This window comes from Chiloscyllium punctatum, chromosome 17 (genome assembly GCF_047496795.1).
Source record: "Chiloscyllium punctatum isolate Juve2018m chromosome 17, sChiPun1.3, whole genome shotgun sequence".
In the NCBI taxonomy this organism is placed as follows: Eukaryota; Metazoa; Chordata; class Chondrichthyes; order Orectolobiformes; family Hemiscylliidae; genus Chiloscyllium; species Chiloscyllium punctatum.
Window position 1 is genome coordinate 32,079,790 of NC_092755.1, and position 18,150 is coordinate 32,097,939.

At 44.8% G+C, this 18,150-nt stretch overlaps 1 non-coding gene across 1 annotated transcript; it reads right to left on the reverse strand.

Annotated features, from left to right (window-relative positions):
- Positions 1-223: 223 nt before the first annotated feature.
- Positions 224-297, reverse strand: trnai-aau (transfer RNA isoleucine (anticodon AAU)). Its single transcript has one exon. It is a non-coding gene; the product is annotated as a tRNA-Ile (tRNA).
- Positions 298-18,150: the final 17,853 nt, after the last annotated feature.

Here is an 18,150-nt window from a genome sequence, read left to right on the forward strand (position 1 = left end):
GAAGCCTGAAAACTCTGGTTCTCCTCCGAGACTGTGCCAGGCCTGCCAAATGCAATTGTTGGCGAAAACAACTGAGACTGGATGCTTTGCTGCCGACAACACGCACCTGTACGGCGATCAAGTCGTGCGTCTATCCCTGTCAAATGCTTTATGGCGTTAGCGGCGCTTCCGGCTTTGTGGAACACGTCGTTTGGAAACACAACAACCACACAAGCGCTGCATGTGGTTAGTGTGGGGATCGAACCCACGACCTTGGCGTGATTAGCACCACGCTCTAACCAGCTGAGCTAACCGACCGACGCTGGCGCCTTCGCGAAAGCAAATGCCTATATTGCCGGTGCCCACAACCACGGCAGCTGATTAACTGCTACGAACCTTATGCCAAATGCATTGGAATTGTAATCTGTCAGTGGGGTTCTTTCTGCTCCCGAACGACGCAGTTGCTTTGGTGTCAGCAACAGCTCAGAAGTCAATTGCACGTTTTGCTCAATGACTCATGTTGCTTATGCAATCTTCGTTTGACAGCAAGTTATCAGGCCTTCCTGCAGAGTTTGTCAGCGACAGGTCAGCTGCTAAAACGATTGCTTCAGACAGCATGCTACACCCTACATTTGAAAATGGAAAAGGTGCAAACGTTTACAGGCTGAACACTCGCTCACTCTTTCGCCTGGCGCGTCAGAGGCTGGGAGCTGATCTTACGGAGGTTTTTCAATCATGAGGGGAATGAATCGGGTAAATGGACAAGTTCCTTTCGCTCAGCTGGGGCAGTTCAGAACTAGAGGGTATAAATCTGGTGTGGGAGGGTGAGAATTCGAAAGGCAGTGAGGGGCAACGTCTGCACGCAGAGGGTGGTGCGTTTAGACCATAAGACCATAAGACATAGGAGTGGAAGTAAGGCCATTCGGCCCATCGAGTCCACTCCGCCATTCAATCATGGCTGATGCGCATTTCAGCTCCACTTGCCAGCGTTCTCCCCGTAGCCCTTAATTCCTCTAGACAACAAGAACCTATCAATCTCGGCCTTGAAGACATTTAGCGTCCCGGCTTCCACTGCACTCCGTGGCAATGAATTCCACAGGCCCACCACTCTCTGGCTGAGGAAATGTCTCCGCATTTCCGTTCTGAAATGACCCCCTCTAATTCTAAGGCTGTGTCCACGGGTGATAGTCTCCTCGCCTAACAGAAATAATTTTCTAGCATCCACCTTTTCAAAGCCATGTATTATTTTGTAACTTATTTCTGGAATGAGTTACTAGTCGAGCTGGTGATGGATGGTATAATTCCAATACTGTTCAGGAATCTGGACGTGTACTTGAATAGGAAGGGTTGAGAGAGAAATGGGTCAAGTGCATGCAATCGCGGCTGGATGAGTTGAGGATATCTGTTCGGAATGGACGAGTGCGACCGAAGACTGTGTTTTCAGTGCTGTCCACATCTAATGGCTCTATGATAGTGCAGGTGAAATGATAAAAAAGATAAATAAAAACAAGAAGTAAAATTGTCTGAAGTTGTTGAATTCAAACAACTTCAGGTAATTTTATTTCAATTATTTTATTTATTTTTTTTAGTTGTGTTTTTTTTTCACTGCTCTGTACCTCTTATTTCTTGACTGTCTCTCTTTCTCTCGCTCCCCACTCTCTCAATAACTTTTTCCTCTCCTCTTCCCGCTTTTCTACCCTTCTCCCCTGTTTTCCATTTTGTCTCTGCTTCACCCATCCCTCACATATTTTGTCACATAGCGCTGGCTTCAGCCTGGGTCATTCACGCCTCTTAATCTCCCTTTAATCTCTCCATGCACTGTCATTATCCCCTTTGCATGTGGAGCCTTGACTCACCTTCTCTCAGCGTGGTAGAAATAGCTCCATAATACTCCCCCTTTGTTTTTATCTTTATCTTTAATCCGTTAGACTCGAAACGTCAGCTCTTTTCTCTCCTTGTAGATGGTGCCAGACCTGCTGAGATTTTCCAGCATTTTCTCTTTTGGTTTCAGATTCCAGCATCCGCAGTAATTTGCTTTAATTAATGGCTCTATGGTATTGCTGGTGATATGATAACTCCAGTGTCGATGCATGAGAGGTGAGCAAGCGAACGAATTGCCTCTGGAAGTCGTGTGACGAGTATTAACAGAGATCCAGGAAAATAACACGAATTGATTGAATTGAAGCCTGAAAACTCTGGTTCTCCTCCGAGACTGTGCCAGGTCTGCCAAATGTTTTGCATTTGTTGGCGAAAACAACTGGGACAGGACGCTTTGCTGCCGACAACATCCACCAGTACGGCGACCAAGCCGTGCGTCTAACCCTGTCAAATGCTTTATGGCGTTAGCGGCGCATCCGGCTTTGTGGAACACGTCGTCTGAAAACACAGCAACCACACAAGCGCTGCATGTGGTCAGTGTGGCGTTCGAACCCACGACCTTGGCGTGATTAGCCTCACGCTCTAACTGGCTGACCTAACCGACCGACGCTAGCGGCCCGGCGAAAGAAAATGCCTATATTGCCGGTGCCCACAACCACGGCAGCTGATTAACTGCTACGAACCTTATGCCAAATGCATTGGAATTGTAATCTGTCAGTGGGGTTCTTTCTGCTCCCGAACGACGCAGTTGCTTTGGTGTCAGCAACAGCTCAGAAGTCAATTGCACGTTTTGCTCAATGACTCATGTTGCTTATGCAATCTTCGTTTGACAGCAAGTTATCAGGCCTTCCTGCAGAGTTTGTCAGCGACAGGTCACTTGCTAAAACGATTGCTTCAGACTGCATGCTACACCCGACATTTGAAAATGGAAAAGGTGCAAACGTTTACAGGCTGAACACTCGCTCACGATTTCGCCTGGCGCGTCAGAGGCTGGGAGCTGATCTTACGGAGGTTTTTCAATCATGAGGGGAATGAATCGGGTACATAGACAAGTTCCTTTCGCTCAGGTGGGGCAGTTCAGAACGATAGGATATAAATCTGTTGTGGGAGGGTGAGAATTCGAAAGGCAGTGAGGGCAACGGCTGCACGCAGAGGGTGGTGCGTTTCTGGAATAAGTTACCAGTCGAGCTGGTGATGGATGGTATAATTCCAATACTGTTAAGGAATCTGGACGTGTACTTGAATAGGAAGGGTTGAGAGAGAAATGGGTCAAGTGCATGCAATCGCGGCTGGATGAGTTGAGGATATCTGTTCGGAATGGACGAGTGCGACCGAAGACTGTGTTTTCAGTGCTGTCCACATCTAATGGCTCTATGATAGTGCAGGTGAAATGATAAAAAAGATAAATAAAAACAAGAAGTAAAATTGTCTGAAGTTGTTGAATTCAAACAACTTCAGGTAATTTTATTTCAATTATTTTATTTATCTTTTTTAGTTGTGTTTTTTTGCCACTGTTCTGTACCTCTTATTTCTTGACTGTCTCTCTTTCTCTCGCTCCCCACTCTCTCAATACCTTTTTCCTCTCCTCTTCCCGCTTTGCTACCCTTCTCCCCTGTTTTCCATTTTGTATCTGCTTCACCCATCCCTCACATATTTTGTCACATAGCGCTGGCTTCAGCCTGGGTCATTCACGCCTCTTAATCTCCCTTTAATCTCTCCAGGCACTGTCATTATCACCTTTGCATCTGGAGCCTTGACTCACCTCCTCTCAGCGTGGTAGAAACAGCTCCATAATACTCCCCCTTTGTTTTTATCTTTATCTTTAATCAGTTAGACTCGAAACGTCAGCTCTTTTCTCTGCTTGCTGATGGTGCCAGACCTGCTGAGATTTTCCAGCATTTTCTCTTTTGGTTTCAGATTCCAGCATCCGCAGTAATTTGCTTTTATTAATGGCTCTATGGTATTGCTGGTGATATGATAACTCCAGTGTTGATGCATGAGAGGTGAGCAAGCGAACGAATTGCCTCTGGAAGTCTTGTGACGAGTATTAACAGAGATCCAGGAAAATAACACGAACGAATTGAAGCCTGAACTCTGGTTCTCCTCCGAGACTGTGCCAGGTCTGCCGAATACTGCACAATGTTTTGCATTTGTTGGCGAAAACAACTGAGACAGGTTGTTTCGCTGCCGACACATCCACCCAGACAGGCGATCAAGTCGTGCGTCTATCCCTGCCAAATGTTTTACTGCGAAGGTGGCGCTTCCGGCTTGGTGGAGCACGTCGTTTGGAAACACAGCAACCACACAAGCGCTGCATGTGGTCAGTGTGGGGATCAAACCCACGACCTTGGCGTTATTAGCACCACGTTCGAAACAGCTGAGCTAACCGACCAACGCTGGCCACCCTGCGAGAGCAAATGCCTATGTTGCCGGTGCCCACAACCACGGCTGCTCTGCATTTTCTGCTTCTCATCGATCGCACGATAGTCTGAAGTATTTCATTTCGTTGCAAAGCTTTTCAGCAAAAAAAAACATTTACTTTTCCGAACGCGCATACTCGAGTTAACCATTTGCTCTGATATCTAAAATGAAGCACAATGTCCGGACGCATGCAATTTCAATCGCAACGCCACCAGCTCAGCTGCAGCTTCTCACGTTGACAAATTTCGTCTGGAGAACCGTACCTTCAACGATCGCTCACTGTTCTTCTGGATACTCACAGACCTTTGGAGTCAGGGTTATGTGCTGCTGATTAACTACTACGCACCTTTTGCCAAATGCAAAGGAATTGTAATCTGTCAGTGGGGTTCTTTCTGCTCCCGAACGACGCAGTTGCTTTGGTGTCAGCAACAGCTCAGAAGTCAATTGCACGTTTTGCTCAATGACTCATGTTGCTTATGCAATCTTCGTTTGACAGCAAGTTATCAGGACTTCCTGCAGAGTTTGTCAGCCACAGGTCAGCTGCTAAAACGATTGCTTCAGACAGCATGCTACACCCTACATTTGAAAATGGAAAAGGTGCAAACAGGCTGAACACTCGCTCACTATTTTGCCTGGCGCGTCAGAGGCTGGGAGCTGATCTTACGGAGGTTTTTCAATCATGAGGGGAATGAATCGGGTAATTAGACAAGTTCCTTTCGCTCAGCTGGGGCAGTTCAGAACTAGAGGGTATAAATCTGGTGTGGGAGGGTGAGAATTCGAAAGGCAGTGAGGGGCAACGGCTGCACGCAGAGGGTGGTGCGTTTCTGGAATAAGTTACCAGACGAGCTGATGATGGATGGTATAATTCCAATACTGTTAAGGAATCTGGACGTGTACTTGAATAGGAAGGGTTGAGAGAGAAATGGGTCAAGTGCATGCAATCGCGACTGGATGAGTTGAGGATATCTGTTCGGAATGGACGAGTGCGACCGAAGACTGTGTTTTCAGTGCTGTCCACATCTAATGGCTCTATGATAGTGCAGTTGAAACGATAAAAAAAGATAAATAAAAACAAGAAGTAAAATTATCTGAAGTTGTTGAATTCAAACAACTTCAGGTAATTTTATTTCAATTATTTTATTTATCTTTTTTACTTGTGTTTTTTTGCCACTGTTCTGTACCTCTTATTTCTTGACTGTCTCTCCTTCTCTCGCTCCCCATCATCTCAATACCTTTTTCCTCTCCTCTTCCCGCTTTGCTACCCTTCTCCCCTGTTTTCCATTTTGTCTCTGCTTCACCTATCCCTCACATATTTTGTCACATAGCGCTGGCTTCAGCCTGGGTCATTCACGCCTCTTAATCTCCCTTTAATCTCTCCAGGCACTGTCATTATCACCTTTGCATCTGGAGCCTTGACTCACCTCCTCTCAGCGTGGTAGAAACAGCTCCATAATACTCCCCCTTTGTTTTTATCTTTATCTTTAATCAGTTAGACTCGAAACGTCAGCTCTTTTCTCTCCTTGCAGATGGTGCCAGACCTGCTGAGATTTTCCAGCATTTTCTCTTTTGGTTTCAGATTCCAGCATCCGCAGTAATTTGCTTTTATTAATGGCTCTATGGTATTGCTGGTGATATGATAACTCCAGTGTCGATGCATGAGAGGTGAGCAAGCGAACGAATTGCCTCTGGAAGTCGTGTGACGAGTATTAACAGAGATCCAGGAAAATGACACGAACGAATCTTTGATTGAATTGAAGCCTGAACTCTGGTTCTCCTCCGAGACTGTGCCAGGTCTGCCTAATACTGGCCATATTTCATGTTTTGCATTTGTTGGCGAAAACAACTGAGACTGGTTGTTTTGCTGCCGACAACATCCACCAGTCATCACCCGTGAGGCCAGTGATGGAGAAGTTGTTGGAGGAGATTCACCACAAATCTTATTGAATATCTTGAGAATATGACAAACACTTTTATGGCTTATTCAGAAAGTACGGAAGCATGGGATACAGGGTAACCTGTCTGTCTGGATACGGAATTACTGGCTCACAGAAGACAGAGGGTGATGATAGATGGAAAGCATTCATTCTGCAGCTCAGTGACTAGTGGTTTTCTGCAGGGAGAGGTTACAGGACCTCATCACTTTGTGAGGTTAGGAATTACGTGAATGTGTGAGTGGAAGAGTGGGTTAGAAATTTTGCCAATCAAACGAGGGTTGGTGGAGTGGTTGATACTGTGGAGGGCTGTTGTAGGTTGCAACGGGGCATTGACAGGATGTAGAGCCGGGCTGAGAAGTGGCAGATGGAGTTCAATCTGGAAAAGTGTGAAGTCCTTCATTTTGGAAGGTTGAATTTGAATGCAGAATGCAGCGTTAAAGGCAGGATCCTTGGCAGTGTGGAGGAACAGAGGGATCTTGGGTTCCAAGTCCCTAGATCCCTTAAAGTTGCCACCCAAGCTGAGAGCCTTGTTAAGAAGGAATATATTGTGTGGGATTTCATTAGTTTGGGGATTGAGTTTTAAAGCTGTGAGGTTATGCTGCAGCTCTATAGAGCTCTGGTCAGACCACTCTTGGAATATTGTATTCAGTTCAGGTCCCCTCATTACAGGAAGGATGTGGAAGCTTTAGAGAGGGTAAAGAGGAGATTTACCAGGTTGCTGCCTGTACTGGAGGGCATGTCCTATGAAGAAAGGTTGAGGGAGCTAAGGCTTTTCTCATTGGAGTGAAGATGGGTGAGGGATGACTTGGTAGAGGTGAACAAGGTGATGAGAGGCACAGAGAGAGTGAATATTGAGAGACATTTTTCACCTTGACATAACTAGCTATTACAAGGGAGTCCAATGTTAAGGTGATTAGCCAGTGGTTAAGGGGAGATTTCCGAGGTAGTTTCGTTACATACAGCGTGGTGGGTGAGTGGAATGCACTGCCAGCAGTGGCAGTAAAATTAGATGCATTTGGAACATTTAATATACTTCTGGATAGGCACATGAATGGCAGTAAAATGAAGAATATGTAGGTTAGTTTGATCTTACAGTCAGATAAAAGATTGACGTGGCATCGTGGCCGAAGGGTCTTGTGCTGTACTGTTCTGTGTTCTACTTTCCATGTGGTAAACTGGGTAATAAGCTCAGATCAATGTAAAAGGTTATGACATTCAGGAGGATCTAGGAAACTGGATACAAAATTGGGATTGATGGTAGGAGACAGAGGGTGATGGGAGACATGTTGTTTTTCTGACTGGAGGCATGTGACCAGCGGTGGAGTGGGTCCCCTGTTGTTTGTCATTTGGATAAATGGTTTTGATGGGAGTATTTGTTTCCAGGTAAGTAAGCTTTTTTTGGGTGACACTGACATTGGTGGGAAAGTGGATAGTGAAGAAGGTTATCTATGAAACAACAGGATGGACAGTACTGCTGGGATAGTGGGCTGAAGAATAGCAGATGGAGTTTAATTAGATAAAGGTGAAGTGTTCTATTTTATTGAAACAAACCAGGATGGGACTTGTACAGTTAATGCTCGGACCCTGGTAGTGTTGTCTGGTAGAGACCCAGGGATGCAGGTACACAGTTCTTTGAAAGTGGTGTCACAGGTAGACAGGCTGGTGAAGCAGACGTTTGGGATGGTTACCTTCATTGGGTAGAGCATTGAGAGTGGGAGTTGGGATGTTATGTTGTGGCTGTACAAGACATTGGTGAAGCCACCATAAAAACATTGTTGATCAGTAGGAAGTACTCATCTGGTTCACTTACCTCCTTTCGGGAAGGACATCTGAACTTCCAACCTGGTCTGGCTAACATGTGACTCCAGACCCACAGCACTATGTCTGACTCTGAGCTACCCTCTGGATAATTACCAGTGGGGCAATGTATGCTGGTCCAGGCAGTGACACCCACATTGCATGAATGAATAAATAAAATGATTATGTCCATCCCTACCTCTGCAAACCCCTCCAGCTGCAGCGATCCGTACTGGCTGTGTTCAGGCCCTGACCACTCTCTGTAACATTCTCACCACCGACAGCATCTTCACCTCTCCCTGTTCCTATTGTGCCAATAAACTGTGACAATGATTCCCCTTGCCACTGCCCTCCTCCTGCTAGCAGACCCTTTGTAATCCCTTTAATACTTACTCCTAAAACACTCTGTCAGTTCACGATTTTAAGTATTTTTGGTGACATTGTCAGCCTCATAATCTAATATGTTCCACTTTGTCCTGAATGAGGGGCCAGTGGGGATTTCTTGCTGAGGTTTTGTCGGTTTCAATGGAATTTCCTTTTGTTGAGTGTTTTACACTATTCCTTCAAATGTTTTCCATTATTCATTTACAGACACATATTTCGGTCTATTTAGCCTGTTTACCTTGGTCAGTTATCCTCTCAAACTCATGTAATTGGTTGTTTTTGTTTTCAGATGCAGCTTGTCCTTTCTGTGATTTACTTTAAGATGTTATATTCCTTAAAACTGCACTTTATCACAATTTGGTGGAGGAGCTCTCCAGGTGAAATTAAGCATTCACTCAGTTTCATCGCGCAACGGTGGGTCTGAGATAGTTACATCCCGACCCGGTTGTACAATGTTTTATTCAAAGAAATACTGAAAAAATTCTCTGAACTCCTCTTCCAATATCACTCTTGTCAGGGTGATTGTCCCAGATTATATGAATTTTGAAGTTTCACTGAATTATCATTATGCCTTTATCAAAAATTCCAATGAGCTCCTGTGTAATGCAGTGATGAAAAATGGAATGCTGTTCGGTGGCTAAAACTGTTCTGCTGCTTGAGTTCTTGGCAAGTAGTAGCCAGAATTTGCATTCAGACTGACTCTACTTCATCATCTGAGGTCAAATGCTTTCTCTGTAATGCCTTTGTTACCCATTATTGTTAGCATTGCCCATTTTGCCTGAGTTTGCACAAGGTTGTGAACCATTCAATACTTTTGATCGCCCTGGAAGCATGTCTCTCTGGTGTCTAAATCTCTTTTATCTCTGAGTCTTAAATCCATCTACCTTATTACAACGACATTATCCATTTAAAAAATAACATAACCTACTCTTTCCTACAATTTTCTGTCACAAATCTATTCACTGATGTACAGTTTTAGTTAAACTTTGTCCTATCCTGTTCCTTTCTGCTTGTCTTCAGCCACATCCCTGTGCTGTTCTGATGCTTCACCTTTTCTCTTTGGATTTGGAAAGCTCCTTTCACCTGGACCCTGTCCCTGCATCCTCTCTGTCAGTTTAAAGCTCTGTCCATAAACCTCCCGACATGATTAGCCGGGACACTGCTCCCAGCATATTCCAGTGGGACCATCCTAATGGATTATTTTGTAAATCAGGTCTGGGATATGGGTGTCCCTGGCTGACCAGCCTTTCTTGCCCAGCCCTAGCTGCCCTTGAACTGAGTAACTTGCTCGGCCATTTCAGAGGGTCATTGAGAGGCAAACACTTTGCTTTGGGGATGTCGTGCAGACCACGTGAGGATGGGAAGATGTCCTTCTCGAAAGGACAAGCGTTTGGGTTTTTTTGTCCATCAGCAATGGGCTCATACTTATTTATGGATTATTATTAGTTTTATAACTATTGATTTCAAATGTCTCAATTTCAGATGGTGGGTTTTAAACCTGCCTCCCCTGAACATTAGCTGAGGTTTTGGATACATCCTGTAGCAATAATACCACACGGCCATCACTTCACCTGCTCACTGGGTGCTCATCCCTGAGCACTGATACCAGGGCATCATGAAGCTAAACCCATTCTCCTGACATAATTGCGTGACCCTGACATCTTCCAGCAATCTGGTGCTCTTACTTAATATCGCTCCATTTTCCAGATCTCTGTGGGACTCAATGCCATTCTCCCTGTGTAACCCTCACTACATCAGTCTAATTCCCCATTGTGTCTATTCCTCTGTCTCCTGCATGTATTCAGGAAGATCCTGACTCAATAGTCTTCCCAACTGCGGGGTGAATCGTCCATCACCACATTGATCACAGTTAGTCAGCCAGAGACAGACAAAGGGAAAAGAGATTTGGAGCCTTCAATAAATCCTGTAGTGAGGTAAGATCGCTCACAGTGCACAGAGCAAAGAACAATGAGAGGGCTCCAAACATCTGTGAACAAGACATGACATTGATACAGTGCTGGAGGGGAGCACAGTACACGCACACCCCAGGCTCAATCACCACCCCTACTGTAAGTTCTGTTGTATTAAGACTCACTACTCTGCAACACTGTATCTGTGGCATGTCTTGTGGTCCAGTGTCTTTAATAATTTTTAATTCGTATGCCATTTCCTATCTCTGTAACCTCCTCCTTCCCAATAGTCCCTCCACATATTTGAAACACACTGCATTCCAACCTACCATCCCTTTCTCTGTAACTTGCTTCAGTGTCTACAACATGCTTTATCTCGGTAGTCTCCTCCTCCAATAACTGGAGACAGAGGCATGCAGCACGGAAACAGTTCTTTTGATCCAACCACTCCATGCTAACAAGAGTCCCTGAATGAGACGCGTTTCTCTACATTTGACCCATATACCTTCAAACCTTCTCCTCTCCATGTACCTGCCCAAATGTCGTTTACATGTTGCTATTCTACTTTTCTCTACCATTTCCCCCGGAAGGTCATTCCACACCTGCACCATTCTCTGTGTGAAAAATGTTCTCCAGTTCCTTTAAAGTCTTTCCTCTCTCACCTTATATTTATGCCCTCTAGACCATAGAACATGACAGCACACTACATGCCCTTCGGCCCTCAATATTGTGCCAACTTCTGGAACCAATCTGAAGCCCATCTAACCAACAGTATTCCATTATCGTCCATATGCCTATACAATGACCATTTAAATACCCTTAAAGTTGGTGAGTCTACTACTGTTGCAGACAGTGCGTTCCACGCCCCCTACTACTCTCTGAATTAATAATCTACCTCTGATATCTGTCCTACACCTATCTCCCCTCATGCAAGGCATTGCCATCCGAGGGAAAAGCCTCTTAACCCATCACATCCTGTGCTTATCTTATATGCCTCAATTAATTCGCCTCAAACATTTTCTCTCGAACGAAAACAGCTTCAAGTCCCTCAGCCTTTCCTTGTCAGACCTTCCCTCCAGACCAAGTGACATCCTAGTAAATCTCCTCTGAACCCTTTCCAAAGCTCTCACATCCTTGCTGTAATGTAGTGACCTGAACTGGAATCAATACCCCAGGTGTGGCCACCCACTAGTTTTGTACAGCTGCAGCATGATCTCATTGTTCCGAAACACAATCCCTCTATCAATAAAAGCTAACCTACCGAATGCCTTCTGAACAAACTTATCAACCTGAGTGTCAATTTTCAGGGATCAATGTACATAGACACTGAGATCTCTCTGTTCACCGACACGACCAAGACTCTTACCGTTAGCCCAGTACTCCGTGCTCCTGTTACTCCTTCCAAAGTGAATCACCTAACACTTTTCCGTATTAAACTCCATTTGCGAACTCTCAGTTTAGCTCGGCAGTTTATCTATGCCTCTCTGTAACCTACAACATCCTGCATCACTATCCACAACTCTACCAACTTTCGTGTAATCCGCAACTTCACTCATCCATCCTTCAATGCTCTCATTCAGGTCATTTATATAAATGACAAGCAACAGTGGATCCAAAACACATCGTGGTGTTTCCCCACTAGTAACTGAATTCCAGGATGTATATTTCCCATCAACCACTACTCTCTGTCAACATTCATCGAGCCAATTTCGATCCCAACTGCGAAATTACCAACAATTCCATGCCTCTGTATTGTCTGCAATAACTTACCATGGGGAGCCTTAAAAAACTTATCAAACAAGCCTTACTGTAATCCAAAAACACTACATCAACTGCTTTACCCTGATCCACCTCATTGCTCACCTTCTCAAAGAACTCAGCGGTTTGCGATGCACGACCTATCCTTCAAAAAACCGTGTTGACTATCCCTCATCAACATATTCATCTCCAGATGGTGATAAATCCTATCTCTTATAAGCCTTTCCAACACTTCACCCAGAATCAAAGTAAGGCTCACAGCTCGTATAATTACCAGGGTTTTCTCTGCTTCCTTTCATGGACAAGGGGACAACATGTGCTATCCTCCAGCCTTCTGGCACTATTCCTATAGACAATGACAACATAAAGATCAAAGCCAAAGGCTCGGCAACCTCCTTCCTGGCTTCGCAGAGAATACGAGGATAAATCCTACCCAGCCCAGGGGACTTAGCTGGCTTTACACTTTGCAGAATTGCTAACATCTCCTCCTTCTGCACTTCAATCCCATCTAGTTATAGACTCCCATCTAGCCTGGGGTAAAGGTGTTGGCTAATCAACTTACCTTTATCCCTCATGGTTTTCTAAACCTTTATATGATTACCCCTCAGCCACCTACACCCAATGGAAATACAAAGGACAATGATAGAAATATCTCTGCTCGTGTCCCTGCCACGACTTTGCCACAATGTTCTGGGGTACACCTGTTCAGGACCTAGGGCTTTTTCTACCTTTGTGTTCTAAGACCGCCAGCACCCCCTCTTCTGTAATGGCGTCTCTTTTCAAGACATCACTGTTTCTTTCCCTTTGTTTCTTAGTCTTTGTCCACAGTGCGTTCTGATATGAAATATTCATTTAGGATCGCGCCATCTCCTGTGGTTCCACATATGGGTGGCCTCACTGATCTTTGAGTGGCCCTATTGTCTCTCCATTTGTTTTTTTTTTTGTCCTTGTATGCTATAGAAAACTCTTTGCATTCTCCTTAATCTTTTCTGCCAAAGCTATCTCATTACCCCATGTTGCTTTCCAGCTTATCCAGATTCTCGGATTCTGTCAAACTCTCCAGCATCAGTAACATCTTCGTCAATCTTTGCTCCAATTACAATTTCAGATAATGCTTCCTAAATCAGGATGATCAGAATTCTATCTAATACTCCAAAGCTGTGCTGACTACCCCCAATTAATCCTTGCTTTGCAAATGCATGTATCTCCTGTTCAGCAGAATCACTCCCAACAACTTACGCACCACTGACATCAAGCTAATTGGTGTTTATGTCCTTGGCTTTCCCTCGCAAACCTTTCTAAATATTGGCACATCAGCCACCCTCCAGGCTTCCAGCTCATCACCCCTGGCTGTCAGTGATAGAAAAATCTCTTTATGGGACCACACAATTTCTTCCTGAGCTTCCTACAATATCCAGGGATGTACTTGATTAATTCCCAGGGATTTGTCTACCTTTTATGCATTTTAAAACCTCCAGTACCTCCTGTTCTGTAATGTGGACTCTTTTGAAGACATCATTGCTTATTTCCCTGACTTTGCCAGTCTTTCTTCACAGTAAGTTGAAACGTGAAATGTTCGTTTAGGATCTCAGCCATCTCCTCTGGTTTGGCCCCATTGATCATTAAGGAACCATATTCCATCCGTATTTAATCTTCTGTTGTTAATATACTTAATTTTCCTCAGTTTGATCTGCGAGAGCTTTCTGTGGTTCCCTTTGGGCCCTCCTGATTTCCCACTTAAGTGTATTACTCCATCGCAATGTTCTTCAATGGATTCCCTTAATCCAGCTGGCTATATATGGCACGTGCTCCCTTTCTCTTGATGAGAACCTCAATATCTCCAGTCATTCAGTGTTTCTCACTTGTATCAACATTACCCTTCACACTAACAGGAATATGCTGGCCTGAACTCTCTCATTTTATCTCAATTTTGAAAGCTTCCCATCTGCCTGACGTCCCTTTACTAGCAAATAGACTCCACAATCAATTGTTAAATGCTCTTGACTAGTACCTTCTAGATTCAGGCAAGGCCAGTTCTGATCATTAACTTGTGAACCAGGCATGTTCTTTTCCATTGCTATTTTCAAACTAATATGATTGTTGTGACTTGCCAAAGTCTTTCCCCACGAACACCTCAGTCCCTTTCTCTACCTTGTTTCCCAAGCGAAGGTCAGGTTATACCCCTTCCTGCAGTCCGACCATTGACATTCTGACTGGGACAGTTTGGTTGAACATGCCTAGCAAATCCCTCCCATCCAAGCTCTGAACACTCCCCCAGTCCCAGTCTAAGTTTGGAAAGTTAAAATCCCCGACCATTACAACCCTATCATTCTTACAGATATCTGAGATCTCCCGACATATTTGCTGCTCAATTTTCCCACTGACCATTGAGAGCCTGTAGTGCAGTCATACCAAAGTGATGACCAATTTTTAATTTCTCATTTCCACCATTACAGCATCACTGGGCGATCCCCAGGAATATCCTCTCTAAGTGCTGCAGAGATGCTTCACTGATCAAAAACTGCACTCCTCCTCCGCTCTCACCTCCTGTTCCTTCCATCCTGTAGAATCTGTACCCTGGAACATAGACCTGTCAGTCCTGTCCCTCCCTCAGCTTTATTTCTGTAATATCTATGGTGTCTCAGGCCCATGTACTCGTCCATGCACCAAGTTCATCTGCCTTTCCTGTTAGGCCTGTTATGTTGAAATAAAGTAGTTTAATTTATCAGTTTTCTCTCATTGCCTGCTGTGCTCTTGCCTGCCTTGTCTATTTAAATTCTGTCCCAGCCTCAACCTTCAGATTGTAGCTTGAAACCATCCCCTTCACTGTGGGCAACACACTCACCTTTCATATCATCTGCAAACCTGATAATGATACCTTCTGTTTTCACATCCAAGGTATTCATGTACATACAAACAGCAATGGCTCCTGCACAGATCCCTGTGGTATACCCACTGATGAAAGAATTTCAGACATAAAACCAACACTCCACCAATTGTGGATCCAATTTACCAACTTGCCTTGGATCCCATTGGTCTGTTGGACCAGCCTTCCATGTGGAACCTTGTCAAAGGCCATAGTGAACTCCAAGGAATCCACATCATCTGCACAGCCCTCATCAATATTTTTATTCGTGATTTCAAAGAAAACTCATCTGAATTTATCAGACAGGATCTTCCTTTACCAAATCCGTGCTGACTATCCCTAATTGTTTCCTGCCTTTCCAATTATTGATTCATTCTGTCCCTCACAATTGTTTCCAATAATATCCCTCCCCCTGCTGTCAGATTATCTGCTCTGTAATTACCTGGCCTATCCCTCCTGCCCTTCTTGAACAAAGGAACCACATTAGCGATCCTCCAGTCATTCAGCACTTCACCTGTGGCCAGCAAAGTGTTAAATATATCCGCCAGGGCCGCAGCGATCTCCTCCCTTACCTCCCATAGCAGACTGGGATACATTTCATTGGGCTCTGGTGATTTCTCCGCCTTTATACCTGAGAAAACATTTAATACCTCCTCCTTATTGATCTTAAACATATTCTCGAACCTCACCATATCAACAGAAATCCCCGGCTACAATGCCTTTCTCCGGTGTGAACACAGATGGGAAGTATTCATTGAAGAACATCACCTACTTCCGTTGGCTCCATGCACAGATTGTCCCTTTGGTTTCCAGCAAGATGCAGTCTTTAGCTGGGAATCTTCTGTCTATAGTCACAAAATATCCTGTAGCTGTTCCTTAATACTGTCTACCAGGGATATTTCATGGCCATTGCTTGCCCCTTATTTTTTAAGGACCTCTTGCACTCTCTATACTTGTGAATGACTTCACCTGATTTTATTGCACTGTATGTTCTTTATCAAACTCACGATATCACTTGATCAGTATTCACTGGACTTGCTGCCTTTGTCATTCCCATTTTATTAGCACACTGGCCATGGATTCTCACTGTTTCACTTTAACATATTCCGCTTTCCACATATAGCCGTAACTGCAAATAGTTCAAGCCAGTCTCTGTTTGCCACATCCTGTTTCATTATCGGAGACTCAGTTGTGAGCGGGACAGACAGGAGACTGTGTGGCTGAAGAAGAGACCCCAGGGTGGTGTGCTGCCTCCCGGGTACCAGGGTCAAGGATGTCTCTGAGCGGTTACTGAACATTCTGAAGGGGAGGTTGACAGCCAGAGGTCATTGTGCACATCGGTCCACATGATAGAGGTAGACAAAGTGATGGGGTACTGTGCAATGAGTATTGGGTGTTAGGTAAGAAGTTGAAAACAGGACCTCAAGTGTAGTGATATCCAGATTACTCCCAGTGCCACGTACCAGTGAGGATAGACATAGAAAGATAGGACGGATGGATGTGTGGATGAGGAACAGATGTCGGGGTCAGGATTTTCAGTTCTTGGATCATTGGGATCTCTTCTGGGGTAGAGGTGACCTGTCAACGGGGGGTGCGGGTTGAACTTGAACCAGAGGGAAATCAGTATCCCTTGGTTGGGGGTGGGGGTAAGGTTGGCTGACTGGCAACGCACGAGACCTGACTGGTAAGGCAGATGAGCTCAGAGCATGGATTGGCTCTGTGGACTGGGATATTCTCGCGAGACAGAAACATGGCTGACAGATATAGGACATAGATACAATGCTGGGCAAGGAACAGCTACATTCAAGGCTTCAATCCCACCATCTTGTGAGGGTCCTGCTTTCCCCTCTGCTGTACGGTCCTCACTGAGACAGCACAGGAGGGTCCAGGCATTAATCCTAGTCCATGCTGCATTAGTGATCTCTGTAATATTCTCCAGTCCCGATAATCCTTCCTGTGTTTGGAATCTCCTCTAGTCCATACACTGCTTTCTGTCTCTGTCAGGTTCTTTAACCCCTAAAACCCTAATCCCTACACTCCTCCAGTAGATACTAAATTCCTCATCCCTGTAAACCCTGACAGTCCTGTCTGTCCCTGTAAGCTCCTCCTACCAATACCACCCCCCATGTCAATGCATTTGCCTTTAACCTCTCCATCCGTCCCTATCTGGGTAAACTTCGCCAGCTCCTCCAACCCTTCCTTATCTGTGAAAAATTATTCAGTCCATTGAGCTGTCCAGAACTCTGTAATCCCTTCCAGACCTGAAATACCTCCCTGTCTTTATAACTATGTCAGGCTCCTACCTGAGAATCTCACTATATGTGAAATCTCCAAAGGAATCCTGACCTTAGGAACCTCCTCCACCTGTTAATATCCTCCATGGCAGTTCTACCGTCCCTATCATGGATTTAGTCTCTACAATCCTAATGATGCCAATAAACTCTTCCTCTCTCAATCAGACTCAGTCTCTCTCAACTCTAGTAGTCCCTACTCGCCTTGCTGTGCATGTAATCTCCTTCAGACATTACAAATCTTTATGCCTTTAATGTGCTCCCCTTATCACTACACTAGTTATTTCTGTTACCTTCATGAGCTGCTGTAATTGTCACTGTGACTCTCACCATGTTCCATCCCTACATCCTTCCGTTTCTCTGAAAAGTCCTTATTATTCTTAAAACCCTCCGTCTCTATGTCACCTGTTCAAGTCTCCGCAACCCTCCCTATCTCTGGAGAAACTATATAGTTAAAGCTGCTGCAATAACCTCAAATCCTCCTTACCTTTCTAACTCCCTTTAGTTGTGAAACTCTCCCCATGTCTGTAACATACTGTCGTACAGGGTTGAAAGCCCTCCCTATCTTTGCTCCTCCAATCCCTAGAGCTGTCCCAGTCTTTGTAACTTTGTCCTGCACCTTGAAACCTCCTGGTTGCTGAACCCTCTTCAGGCACTGCACTTCGTCTATTTCTGTTATTTTCCCCTGCTCTTTGAAATCCCCCCTGTCTGTATGATCCCCTACAGTCTCTGCAATGCTCCCTATCTCTAACCACCAACTGCTTCCCCAACTATCACTACATTTTTTACAACTTCCAGTTCCTTCAGCACCTTTTATAGTTGCAAACTCGCCATTTTCCAAGGCTACTCCACTTCGAACAATGTCTATCATAATCTGAAGCCCACACTCTCTCTAACCTGGAACTCTCTCTATAATCCGTTAACATCTGCAG